The 15515-nt window shown below is 33.1% G+C and overlaps 1 protein-coding gene and 1 long non-coding RNA gene across 10 annotated transcripts in view; both read right to left on the bottom strand.

Moving 5' to 3' along the window:
- The window catches only part of LOC137642507 (trypsin-like), a 321664-nt gene that overhangs the window by 259683 nt on the left and 46466 nt on the right, over window positions 1-15515 (bottom strand). The gene's annotated exons all lie outside the window — the stretch shown is intronic.
- LOC137642510 (uncharacterized) lies at window positions 88-15267 on the bottom strand. The gene is made up of 4 exons (XR_011044795.1): window positions 15131-15267; window positions 1293-1333; window positions 590-672; window positions 88-198 (listed from the first exon to the last, which is right to left on the bottom strand). It is a non-coding gene; the product is annotated as an uncharacterized lncRNA (long non-coding RNA).

Genomic DNA, 15515 nt, shown 5'->3' on the forward strand with positions numbered 1-15515 from the left:
TCAGTCATTCGCGATACTGACAACACTATAACCTACCAAATAAAAATTAAGTAATTACTGTTTTTTTTTTTTTTAAACTCACTTCGAAGGTCCATAGGCATCTGCTGCTCAATGGATACCATCTTGGGTAATTCTGAGACTGGATGGTAACGGTCTCCTCAGGTGCCAGGACATGACTGCCACATGGAAGGGAGCTTGCTGAGTTGGGGGCAGAAGAAGGATAAATGTGAGAGCGTGAATATGGAACCAAAATCTGTTTTCAAAGAACTCTTCCCGAAGGAAAAACTAACTTTTTTTTATTCCTGGAAATGAATATAAGGATGATATGGAAATAAGATTAGTGAACGGTTTTCAAGAGACCTAATATTAGTAGAAGTTCAATCACTTCTGTGTAAATGATGAAAGTTAAAGCAGATATTTTATGCTTTTTTGAAAATATCTAATTAAGATATCCAAATGGGATTGATATTAACTTATAATCATACAGATGTAAATTCCCTGCAAACTAAAAACTCTAATTTTGAGTGTTAATATTTTCCCAAGTTTAATGAAAGTTTTACTTATCAAAAGAAGATGATCTTGAGAGTACCTTGTCTGTCGCTACCTGACATCTGCCTCAGCTCATCGAAGACTCGTTGCATCTCGCCTAGTCGGGGCTCCTTTTGGGGAGTGCTGGAGAGGGGGGGGGGGGAATGAAGAGGGGAATATAATAGATATAAAGAAAGGAAAGAAATATATGAGAAAGGTAAATGGTGATGTGATTGTAAAGGAGATATAGATACTTATTGCATTTGCTTACAATTGTGTAGAATCTTTATATTACGGATATGAGATGGAAGGAAAATATTTATGCCACTGACATAAGGTCTTCTGAAAATACTAAAACAACTGATAATTTACTAAATCTTCAAGTAAGAGGCAGATTTTTTTTCATATATAATTTCCGAAAAAATAGCGGAAATAGATATGATAGATATAAAATATATAATTCATTAAATATAATTTCAAGTTTATTCTCCACTTTTTTGTTTGCTTTTTATTTATTATGGTTACAATGATTAGTGTTACGTTGTTTAGTGATATTCAAATTGTTTTTGTCTTTATTTCCTTTCTTGCTAAAATTACTGTTGAAATTATGTTCTTAATTACCAAGAGAGTCTCGATGGATAAAATTAAATGAGGCCAAAGCTTATTCAAAGACTTTCCAACTGGTTAAAATGTTAATGACATTTTAATTACAATTCACAAGGTCATTATGTCATTAAATTTGCCGAAGAAGAAACTCGACTTACGTTCCGTTCCAAGCGGGAACAGCATTCACACACCACAAACTCTGAAGAAGAAATGGAATGGAGAAAGGAATGTAAGCAATATAGGATTAATGTCATATATATTATTTGCAACAAATATCAGAAGAATTATCTATAACAGGATTAATCCGTATTTCAAATGAACCTTTATAAATGAATTAAGGGTTATATTTATATAAGAAGAAATTCTACAGTCATAAAGTCATTATCATAATTCAGAAAACATCTGCTGGAGTCAAGTTAAGTTAATGCGAATCTTGCATCTGTTGCGGTCAATGAAATGAAGGATATATGAGGGGCCAGCAAGGTCATACATATGTATGTATGTATGTATGTATGTATGTATGTATGTATGCATCACCCTTAGGCCATGATATGAAACGTTCTGTTGAAGTTATGAACAGATATTATTATTATTATTATTATTATTATTATTATTATTATTATTATTATTATTATTATTATTAGCCAAGCTACAACCTGAGATCAGGATGTTGAGGAGCCACTGTCCTTGACCTACTTACAATGATACTTTGAATTTTGTTAGGATTCAACTTCATACCCCATAATTAGCACCATGCATTAATTTTAGCTAAATCTCTCTTAAAGGATTTAGCAACCCCAGATCTACATTCAGGAAATGGAGTTGATACAAAGAGAGTAGCATCATCTGCATATGCAACAAGCATGTTTTCTGTACCAAACCACATGTCATGTGTATATAAGATGAAAACTAATGGGCCAGGAACACTACCCTGTGGAACACCAGATATCACATTCGTATTATTATTATTATTATTATTATTATTATTATTATTATTACTATCCAAGCTACAGCCCTAGTTGGAAAAGCAAGATGCTATAAGCCCAGGGGCCCCAATAGGGAAAAATAGCCCAGTGAGGAGAGGAAATAAGGAAATAAATATATGAAGAGAACAAATTAACAATAAATTATTCTAAAAAGGGTAACAACGTCAAAACAGGTATGTTATATATAAACTATTAACAACGTCAAAAACAAATATGTCATATATAAACTATAAAAAGACTCATGTCCGCCTGGTCAACAAAAAAGCATTTGCTCCAACTTTGAACTTTTGAAGTTCTACTGATTCAACTACCCGATTAGGAAGATCATTCCACAACTTGGTAACAGCTGGAATAAAACTTCTAGAGTACTGCGTAGTATTGAGCCTCAGGATGGAGAAGGCCTGGCTATTAGAATTAACTGCTTGCCTAGTAACACGAAAAGGATAGAATTGTCCAGGGAGATCTGAATGTAAAGGATGGTCAGAGTTATGAAAAATCTTATGCAACATGCATAATGAACTAATTGAACGACGGTGCCAGAGATTAATATCTAGATCAGGAATAAGAAATTTAATAGACCGTAAGTTTCTGTCCAACAAATCAGCAGCTGAAGACCAGACAGGAGAACAATACTCAAAACAAGGTAGAATGAAAGAATTAAAACACTTCTTCAGAATAGATTGATCACCGAAAATCTTAAAAGACTTTCTCAATAGGCCAATTTTTTGTGCAATTGAAGAAGACACAGACCTTAAATGTTTCTCAAAAGTAAATTTGCTATCGAGAATCACACCTAAAATTTTGAGAGTCATACAAATTTAAAGAAACATTATCAATACTGAGATCCGGATGTTGAGGAGCCACCGTCCTTGACCTACTTACAATCATACTTTGAGTTTTGTTAGGATTCAACTTCATACCCCATAATTTGCACCATGCACTAATTTTAGCTAAATCTCTATTAAGGGATTCACTAACCCCAGATCTACATTCAGGGGATGGAATTGATGCAAAGAGAGTAGCATCATCTGCATATGCAACAAGCTTGTTTTCTAGGCCAAACCACATGTCATGTGTATTTAGTATGAAAAGTAATGGGCCAAGAACACTACCCTGTGGAACACCGGATATCACATTCCTATACTCACTATGGTGCCCGTCAACAACAACTCTTTGAGATCTATTACTTAAAAAATCAATAATAAAGGGTACCTGACACTTGCACGCATTCGTGGCACGCACTGGCACGCATTGATGCGCGAACTCGCGTGAACGAGCCGTGAAAATGTCGTGAACAGTGCGGGAACTCGCGTGCCAGAGCGTAACAATGCGTGCCATGCGTGCCCAGAACTTTGAAATGTTTAAAGTTTGTGGCACGCATTGGCACGCACAAAATAGTCGTGAAATAGTCGTGAACTATGCGCCAACTGGAGTGAACTGGAGTGAACAGTGCAGGAACTGGCGTGAACTGGAGTGAACGATGCAGGAAGTGGCATGAACTTTATAATGAAGAGAAAAAAAAAGGAAACGAAAAAATTAATGAAAAGGAAAGAAAAATAAACCTAATAAATTTTTATATTTGCTGTTTTAATGTGAAAAAAAATGATATCTTATTTCAAAATATTTCTATAACTTTATAATGAAGAAAAACAAAAAGGAAACGAAAAAATTAATGAAAAGGAAAGAAAAATATAAACCTAATAATTGTTTATATTTGCTGTTTGAATGTAAAAATAAATTGATGTCTTATTTCATGCACACACTTATTTTCCTCTATTACCAATCAAGACCCAAAACTTTTGTTTTAAATAAAAATCAACTGAAAAATAAACCCAAGAAATTTTTAAGTTTGCTGTTTGAATGTAAAAATAAAATGATGTTTTATTTCATCAACATACTTATTCTTCTTTATTACCTTAAAATGAAGAGCAAAACAAATTTTTTCTGTTTGCTGTTTTAATGTAAAAATAAAATGATTTCTTATTTCAACACACTTTTTTCTCATCAACACACTTTTTTCTCTATTACCTTAAAATCAACAGCCTAAAAACTTTTCATGTTTGCTGCTTTTAATGTTAAAATAAAATGCTTTCTTAATACTTGTACATAATTTATGTCTGCTATTTATATGTAAATCAAATGCTTTCTTATTGAAACAAAAATAAGGGGAAACAAAAAATACAAACGAAAAAGATACGTTTCTTCTCCTCAATGCAATGGTGTCTCTGACAGAAAGCATTGTTGTCTCTTCCGAAGCCAATCCAAGAATGTCCTCGGGTTGGAGAAGCCCCGTTTTTATATGGAGTGGCCAATTCGTGAACTGGCGTGAATTGGCGTGAACGATGCGGAAACGATGCGGAATGACGAGCGAACTCGCGTGAACGTGTCGTGAACTTCTCGTGAACTACGCGTGCCAATTCGTGCCATCGTGTGAACGTCGCGTGAACGTCGCGTGAACGATGCGCGAACTGGAGTGAACTGGTCGTGAACAGTGCGGGAAAAACACCAGTGCGTGGCAAAAAAGCGCGCAAGTGTCAGGTAGGGTTAATGCTAAGAAACGACCCACCCACTCCCAACTGTTTCAGTTTGAAAACAAGGGCCTCATGATTTACACGGTCAAAGGCAGCACTAAAATCGAGGCCAATCATACGCACTTCCTGACCACAATCAAGGGACTTCTGTACAGCATTGGAGATTGTAAGAAGGGCATCACATGCTCCAAGGCCTTTACGAAAACCAAATTGCAAACTAGGGAGTAGATGATTACCTTCAGCAAACCTATTAAGACGTTTTGCCAGAAGACGTTCAAAAACTTTAGATAATATGGGAGTTATGGAAATTGGGCGGTAATCAGTGGGACTTGAGCTACCACAAACACATTTACATAGAGGAGTAACATTACCAATTCTCCAACAAGTGCTAAAAGCTCCTCTTCTTGCTAACTTGCGCAAAATAACAGATAACTTTGGAGCTAAGAAGTCTGCTGTCTTTATAAAAAAACAATGGAAAAATACCGTTTGGGTCTACACCTCCATAACCATCAAGGACCATCAACAGAGCTTTAATCTCACGAGATCGAAAAGCTAAACTAGTTAGTTTAGCCTCAGGAAAAGAGGAATGAGGAAGTTCAAGTTTTGCATTACTCTGTTTACTGTCAATAACATCAGCCAAGAGGGTTGCCTTTTCCTTTGGACAGTGAGTGACTGAGCCATCAGGTTTAAGTAAAGGAGGAACTGTTGCATCTACACCAAAGAGTGCAGATTTAAGGGTAGACCAATATTTATGTTCCTGAGTTGTATCAGAAAGGGTTTCTTTTATGGTTAAATTGTACTCCTTTTCAGTTGAGGCATATATACTCAATATGGCGACCATCAACAACAACTCTTTAAGATCTATTACTTAAAAATTCAGCAAAAAACCCATTCTGTAGTTTTTAAGTCAAAGGAGTGAAAGACAGGATTCTAACACCCCGCTAATCTTAAAACTCAAAGGCACTGTGTAAATATACAACACTTCGTCTAATGGAAATCTCCTGCCACGAAAAGACTCTGGAACTGGCCTGACAGGATGTCGGTTAGTAGCAATATCAAATCTAAATCCTAATCACAAATTTTTAACGAAGAAAAATCCCCAGTTCCAATGGTCTCGTGTGATTCACTCTGTCCCTTTGACTTAATTTTCTGACATATCTCAACTTCTGTTTGTTTTCACTGTAGATATTGATGATGATCTTGATGGTATCATATTTAGCTCTGCTAGAAGCTCAGAAATGACAATACTCTTTTTATTGATAAGTTTAATTATTCCTAAGCTTAAGATGGAGTAAAGTCAAATTCAATCACTTGCAAAGCCTGACTGACCTGGGTCACTGATGTTTCGTTTACAAGAGTCGGGATCATGGTTGGGGGGGGAGGGAGGGGTGACTGGAGAACTTGACTGTGTTTAGAGAAGCAACGCTTTCTTCTTCTTGGGGTTTTAAATACTTCTTTGCCTCACTGGAGTCGAACCAAATGTTTGCAAAGGAACTGCAAATAATTGGCATAAATCCTTCAGATATGAAAGGAAAAGAGAGTGACATATTCTCTTGTAGTCTTTGTCTTTTAGGAATCTAATAAGGCTAAGTTAGCTTTTATATCTTCACGAATCTTTATATAAAATTCTTAGGAGAAACAGTCATTGAATATATAATGCTAAATAAATGTATATAACGAGCAGGTCTGACTTCCATTTCCCTTTATATATTTCGAATTAATATAGAGAAACGAGACATCTTAAACAATCCAACTGACAACGGACAACGAAAATTCTCCATAACATCGTTTTAGCAGGAAAATGAACTAACAGTTCTAAAGGTTGTTTTCAGAGGGATTTACTAAATATGAATCCAGTTAGTAATTTAATCCTTGGTTAGACTAAACGCTTTAAATTCTATGCAATTGCAAGCGCGAATCCAATAAGTTCAAAAAGGGATGTCGGAAAACCTAACTAAAGCAGCTGAGGGTCCGGGGGCGCTGTAAGCCCCCCGGAAGCTGATGCAATTTTAAGCTACTTTAGTGCGATTTTTCCTGTATCTGAAACCCTTTTCTCTTTATAATTGCATTTATAAGGTGAATACGCATTATGCAATAGCAGCATCCCGATGATATACGTAAAACATTTCAGCATGATTATACATTCCCGGGAAACCTCATCAGCTGACTATCTCTTGAGTTATATCTTTGATTATTGGAGCTCCTGCATCCTTCCGTTCAACTATCAACCAACAGCAATTCTTGACTCATCGAATTGTAGTTAGTCTCTCGACTTTTCCCAAGTTGATTCATATCACAAACACAATCTCCTCATTTCCAGCTCATATATAATGAATTTTTACCACTTAGGAGTGTGTGTGTGTATGTGTGTGTGTGTGTGAGAGAGAGAGAGAGAGAGAGAGAGAGAGAGAGAGAGAGAGAGAGAGAGAGAGAGAGAGAGAGAGAATTCAATCTTCTACATCTTTACTACATTTTTCTTGTAGCAACTATTGAACGGAAGATGTTGATTATTGTTTTAGTTTTAGTTTTTAAGAATTTAGATAAGGAAAAAGTATGATTTAAAATTACAACTTTTTTTCAGATGACATAGTTTTATTTAGTGAACCATGGGAGGAATTGCAAAAGATAGTAAAAGATTTGAATGGAAAATTAAGAAATATAGGATGGAAAATGAATATGAGTATAATTCAGATAATGTTCAATGAAATTTCTGAGAGACAATAAATAAGGGTTATGGAAGAACTTCTAGAGATAGTAAATGAGTATGTGCACTTATGTTTCCGAAGAACATGAGACCAAAATTAAAAGAAGGCTAAGTATAGGATTGTGAGCTTTGGGTAAACAAAATGAAGTTATGAAAAATAAAATGTCACTTTCTCTAAAAAGAAAAATATCTAATCAGATGGGCCTAGCAATAGTAACTTATGCATCAGAAACTTATAGCCTTACAAAAGACTTAGAACATATGCTAGTTACAACTCAAAGATCTATGGAATGAATAATGATAATATTAACAAAAAAAGACAGAAAAGGAGTAACAAGGATACGAGAGCAAGTTAACGTAAAGGATATTTCAAAAACATGTAAGAAAAGGAAATAGACATGGGCAGGTATATGAAAATAACAGATAATAGATGGACAGTAAGAATAACCGACTGGGTGCAAAGAGATTGCAAAAGAAGTAGGGGAAAGAAGAAAACAAGATGGACTGACGAGCTAAGAAAATTTGCAGGTATAGTCTGGCATAGAAATATTATATACACACAGGAGTTGAAGGACATGGCTGAGCCCTTTGCTCTACAGAGGACTAGCAACGGAAGATGATTATATATATATATATATATATATATATATATATATATATATATATATATATATATATATATATGCAGAAGAACCACAGGGAAAATGAAAATACAGAATATACACTTGAGTCCTGACTAGTTTCGTGATACTTCCTCAGAGGACTGATTTATTGAGAGAGGTTTCTTACATTTTATAGGGAAAGCAAAAGAACGAACATACATATAGAGATTTAGAGAACAATGACACTCCCTTACCCGCTACCTGGGCTTGACTCAGGTGTGCGTAGGAGGAGTCTGAAAGCTCGTTAGACACCTGCTAAAAAGGGTCATTTCTAGTGGCGGGTATATTCTTGTTTTCTTCTTATTTTACTTTCATTACAGTTATTTATATGTCAATGCGGTAGCCTTATCTATATAAATACATAAGCAAAACATACACAAAATTACAAATATATATACATATATATACATACATACACATATACATATATATATATGTATATATATATATATATATATATATACACATACACACATATACATACATACACACACATACATATACATATACATACACATACACATATACATATATATATACATACATACAGATACAAATACATATACATATACATAAATACTTACACATACACATACATATACATACACATACACATATACATATATATACACACACATATATACATGTATACATATATACACATACATACCTATGCATATATACATTTATATGTATACAACATTAATATCATAAACATATAATCATGTATATATCAATACTTATATCTAGCATAACACTATATAGTGCCAATATACTTATGCATACTATATAAAATAATTGTTTCTTTTAATGAATGGTAGCTTAGGTCTAAATATTAATTTCACACCGATGTTAATTATTCAAAATACATTCAATTCTACATTAAGTGGTTAATGTTTTTTTATATAGTTTACAAATCTCTTTACATATAAAGGCGTCGAGTTTATACATTCCATGACCAATATTCAAGTTGTTTTCAAAGGTTTCTTTTATGAAACTGGACTCTATGATGTTTCTTTCTACTAAGTTATTTGAATGAACCAATTTCTTTGCACCTGACCAATTAATAGGGTGATTTTTATCTCTAACGTGGGCAAAGAGTGCATTATTATCTTGAGCATACCTGACACTTTTCTTATGTTGTTCAATTCTCTTTTCTAGGGCTTTACCAGTTTGACCAATATAGTATTTTTCACAAGCATTGCATGGAATACGATATACACATCCCTTGGTAATGACATGGAATTAAGAAAAAATCCAATTGAGTTTGTGAATAGTAGTTACAACAAAAAAGTGAAAGAGTTATTAAAAGGGAATGAAGATCTGATAAAAAAGGTTTGTACAATATCACCAACATTGCCATATATGTATGGAACTATTAAAACTCATAAGCCAAATTATCCAGCTAGGCCAATAATTAGCTCTGTAGGTTCAGCAGCATATAAATTATCTAAGTACCTTGTGAATATCCTCAATCCTTTAGTTGGCACCATCTCATATTCAAATATAAAAAATAATGTAGACTTGATTAACAAACTGAATGAAGTACAGATCAACAGTACCTGTAGGCTTGTCAGTTTTGATGTAGTCTCACTATTCACAAAAGTACCTATTGATGACATGTTGGAATTTTTATCTGAAACATTAGATAATAGACAATTGAATCTACCATTCTCCATACACACTTTAATAGAATTAATTAAATTATGTATAAAAGATTGTAAATTTGAATTCAATGGGAGATTTTATTCACAAACTTTTGGTATGGCTATGGGAAACCCTTTATCCCCAGTATTGAGCAATCTATACATGGAATTTTTTGAAAGCAGAATCGTAAATAACATCATACCTAATAATGTAAAATGGTTTCGATATATTGACGACATAATATGTGTGTGGCCAGGAAATGAAAATTTAGATAACTTTCTTCTTAGATTGAATAGTTTGGTACCATCAATAAATTTCACTATGGAGCTGGAGAATAATTGTACCCTACCTTTTTTGGATTGTCGCATACATAGATGTAATAATAGTCTCAAGTTCAGTGTATACAGAAAGCCAACGAATATCTCGGCATATGTCCATTATTACTCAAACCAAGGCAACAAAGTTAAGAAATCTGTATTTACTTCTATGTTTTTAAGAGCATTCCGAGTCTGCAGCCCTGAATATATTGATGACGAAATAAATGGTATTAGAGCAATAGGTAAAAAACTAAAGTATCCTGAAATTGTATTAGATGATGCCCTAAGAACAGCAAAAAAGACTTTTTTCGGTAATGATAACAGAAAAAACTATAACACACAAAATTTACTTGTACTACCTTATTGTGATTCATTTAAAGAAATTCCCCAACTGTTAAAAAACTTCAATGTAAATGTAGCATTTAAGAGTAAAAATACAATAAAAACAGCCTTAATAAAGAATTCTCCTGACATTACCAAGGGATGTGTATATCGTATTCCATGCAATGCTTGTGAAAAATACTATATTGGTCAAACTGGTAAAGCCCTAGAAAAGAGAATTGAACAACATAAGAAAAGTGTCAGGTATGCTCAAGATAATAATGCACTCTTTGCCCACGTTAGAGATAAAAATCACCCTATTAATTGGTCAGGTGCAAAGAAATTGGTTCATTCAAATAACTTAGTAGAAAGAAACATCATAGAGTCCAGTTTCATAAAAGAAACCTTTGAAAACAACTTGAATATTGGTCATGGAATGTATAAACTCGACGCCTTTATATGTAAAGAGATTTGTAAACTATATAAAAAAACATTAACCACTTAATGTAGAATTGAATGTATTTTGAATAATTAACGTCGGTGTGAAATTAATATTTAGACCTAAGCTACCATTCATTAAAAGAAACAATTATTTTATATAGTATGCATAAGTATATTGGCACTATATAGTGTTATGCTAGATATAAGTATTGATATATACATGATTATATGTTTATGATATTAATGTTGTATACATATAAATGTATATATGCATAGGTATGTATGTGTATATATGTATACATGTATATATGTGTGTGTATATATATGTATATGTGTATGTGTATGTATATGTATGTGTATGTGTAAGTATTTATGTATATGTATATGTATTTGTATCTGTATGTATGTATATATATATGTATATGTGTATGTGTATGTATATGTATATGTATGTGTGTGTATGTATGTATATGTGTGTATGTGTATATATATATATATATACATATATATATGTATATGTGTATGTATGTATATATATGTATATATATTTGTAATTTTGTGTATGTTTTGCTTATGTATTTATATAGATAAGGCTACCGCATTGACATATAAATAACTGTAATGAAAGTAAAATAAGAAGAAAACAAGAATATACCCACCACTAGAAATGACCCTTTTTAGCAGGTGTCTAACAAGCTTTCAGACTCCTCCTACGCACACCTGAGTCAAGCCCAGGTAGCGGGTAAGGGAGTGTCATTGTTCTCTAAATCTCTATATGTATGTTCGTACTTTTGCTTTCCCTATAAAATGTAAGAAACCTCTCTCAATAAATCAGTCCTCTGAGGAAGTATCACGAAACTAGTCAGGACTCAAGTGTATATTCTGTATTTTCATTTTCCCTGTGGTTCTTCTGCATCTGAGCATCACGTTTTCCTGTGATTTTTACGCATATATATATATATATATATATACATATATATATATATATATATATATATATATATATATATATATATACATACATACATACATATATATATATATATATATATATATACATACATACATACATATATATATATATATATATATATATATATATATATATATTATTGAAAATAAACGCCCTAATTCAAAACAATAATCTAAAGTTAAAGTTATAGTCCAGATCTTCTGCAGTTGAAATCTCTTTTTGAACTATTGATATTTGCCATTGTATTTCTTGAAACCGCCCGCCCCCCCCCCTCTCTCTCTCTCTCTCTCTCTCTCTCTCTCTCTCTCTCTCTCTCTCTCTCTCTCTCTCTCTCTCTCTCTCTCTGTATATATTTTTAGCTAAAACTTATGTAATCTGTACTGATATTCACTATAACTAAAGTCAAGGGCATCAGTTTCATAGAAAACTAATTTAATGTGTCAGAATATGATTATAGTCTATATCTAGAAAAATATCTTCTACGATTTTCCCTATTTTTTTTTACTTTATATATATACATACATCTATATACACACACGCACACACACAAATATATATATATATATATATATATATATATATATATATATATATATATATATATATATATACATTTCTCAAAGTGGACGGGGAAATAGGCAGTTCTAAAATTCCATTTATTATATATCCCGACGTTTCGTGATCGTCATTATCACATCTTCCAGGGCTACAAATAAGAAGTACATATACAACATTAAGAAATATTAATAAAAAAAATATACAAATATAAAAAAAATATAAAAAGTAAAAATTAGTAAAAAACTAAAAATTCAAGTAAAAATATACATAAAACAAAAGTGGCACCAACCTCGCAAAAGCGCATATAAAAACTGAATGGCATCAACAATTACAGAACAAAACAAAGAAATCTATGACAAGTACTGTACAATTGAGGGGAGGAAGTTTGGCCGTTTAACGACGGAACCAGTGTTTTAATGAAAATTGACTCCAGAATAGGCAAGTCATGGTAATTAGATACCTGTCCTATAATGCTAAAATCTTTATTGTCAATATTTATTTTGCAAATTTTAGTATGACTGCGAATATTTGAATGTTCTGGGTTGGATATTCTGCAACCTGTTCGAAAACTAACACCTCTATGAGAGTCAATTCTGACCTTCAACAACCTCTTGGTAGATCCTACGTAGGTCCCAGAGTTACACTTTGGGCAAATATATCGATACACTACACCAGAGGACATCAAAGGACTCAATCGATCCTTTAAGTGAAAAACCGAGCCAACTGTGAGAGGATTCTTGGGAATTAAGTTTACTACATCAGCTGGAAAATGTTGTTGTATGATTTTTGTAAACTTCTGTCAAAAGGAATCATCATGCATAAAAGGAAAACTCGCATAAAATTTGAGCTTAGGTACTGTTGTTATTTTCTGAGTCTGAGCCAATTTATCATTTAATAATTTGTTGAGATGCTTAAAAAATAATTTAGTCGGAAAACAGTTTTTCTTAAAATAATCACATAAATAAAGTACTTCAGTATAATGAAAATATTCCCAACTAGAAGTAAGAAGGAATGCTTAGTGGAGAAGAGTAAAAATAGAGTTTAATTTAAAATTGTAAAAACAAGAGCTATAAAAATTCGAACCTAATCCAGTAAAAGTCTTTTTTCTAAAAACCGTGGAATTAAAACCTTCTCTCTCTCTAGATACTAACACATCTAAAAAATGTAATTTATTTCCTTCCTCCTTTTCTAATGTGAATTTTATATTATTGTGCTGCGAATTGGCAAAATCGACGAAGGAGTCGGCACATAATTCATTTCTGAATAAAGCGAAGGTGTCATCAACATATCTGATATAAAACAGGGATGGTATCTCAAAGGGCAATTTTCGAGCATGGTCTCCTCCAGGGAGCACATAAAAATGTTAGCAAAAGTGGGTCCCAGAGGGGAACCCATAGCCATACCATCCACTTGTTTATACAACTTGTTTTTAATTCTCTTAATCGCACGTCTTTTAAGAAACTTTTGGAGTTGACGGTGCTGGACACCGCTTTTGTTTTTAATGGCAAGTTGTATAAACAAGTGGATGGTATGGTTATGGGTTCCCCTCTGGGACCCACTTTTGTTAACATTTTTATGTGCTCCCTGGAGGAGACCATGCTCGAAAATTGCCCTTTGAGATACCATCCCTGTTTTATATCAGATATGTTGATGACACCTTCGCTTTATTCAGAAATGAATTATGTGCCGACTCCTTCGTCGATTTTGCCAATTCGCAGCACAATAATATAAAGTTCACATTAGAAAAGGAGGAAGGAAATAAATTATTAAGATAATTTCAACAAAGGGCTATTTATGATCCTATCACTAAATACGCGACTTTCATGCATTCAGCCACAAATAATTTATGATTTCAAATGAAATATGGGCCGAGAATAAACACTTAAGGGATTATTTTTTTTTTTTAAACGGCTCTGTATGAATTAATCAAATGAGAAAATGAATATAACTACTTTCCCATTGAAGGCGATAAGAGTTCACATTGACCTTACTCTACATGTTTGTGATTAAAATGGCCTTGACACTAATGCTCGTGACTATCATAGTTTTACTTTCAAATGTTGAATCATAAATAGTTTTTGACTTTTGAGCAATGATACTGTCGTAGGAAAAACTGTAAAAACAAAATAACTTAATTAAAGAATGAAACCTGAAAATGAAGATAACTGACAAAATAAATATTTTTCACCAATATACCGAGTTTAACAGTGAAACTTTTATTCTTGGGAACCCTAAGTTTAATAGTCAAACTTTTTTTGAAAACCCCAAGTTTAATAGTCAAACTTTTTTCGAAAACCCCAAGTTTAATAGTCAATCTTTATTGAAAGCACCAAGTTTAACAGTCAAACGTTTTATTCTTAAAAAAGAGGGTGGGGGTCGTGACACCCCGCGACGCCCGCCCCCCTCCCTGGATTCACTAGTGAATTGCACAATATTTGATAACATCTACAATTCCTAAAAGATATCTCTATCAAACCTCTTCAATTCTGTCTATACAGAGGAAATTGAGACACACCTAAGTGGTTAAAAACTTTCTACAATAGTTGGACTATTAGCAGGTACTACGACTGGCCTGAATTGAAGGAATTTTAACTTTCGAAAGTTCTTAACGATAATTCTAAGTGAGAAAATGTTTTTATATATTTTCTTATATCTTCTTGATCCTTTTCTAATCTTACCATAGAAAGGTTGAGCGAATAGCAGGAAACGTGCGGACTATAAAGCATCGTTGTTAAAGAAATAAACTTATGAGAAGCACTTATAAATGTTTGTTTCACAAACATGAAATGCAAATCCTCGACCTGTGTCTCGGGCAAGGCACCTTTGAAAGAGATATAAAAACATGTTGAGGCTTACCAGCAGGAGCAGAGCCAAAGACAGGGGAGTGGATTCCATCGTGGCTGGGTGGAGTCAAAGAAGAGTTCTCTGCAGAAGCCAAAGAGTCAACTCCAACGACAACTGCAACGGCTGGTCAGGAAGTTCCTCTCCCTCTCTGAGGCTGCACAGGTGACCGACGCCCTTTAGTTCATTGGATATCAAATTTTCTAATTATTTCTTTTCATCTAAAGTTTTAAACACTTGTGGCAACTGCAGCTAAAAGCGTCATTACTGTAGTTAGGTTATATATAGACATATATATATATATATATATATATATATATATATATATATATATATATATATATATATATATATATATACTGTATATCATCATCATCATCATCTCCTCCTACGCCTACTG

This window comes from Palaemon carinicauda, chromosome 6 (assembly GCF_036898095.1).
Source record: "Palaemon carinicauda isolate YSFRI2023 chromosome 6, ASM3689809v2, whole genome shotgun sequence".
NCBI classification, from domain to species: Eukaryota; Metazoa; Arthropoda; class Malacostraca; order Decapoda; family Palaemonidae; genus Palaemon; species Palaemon carinicauda.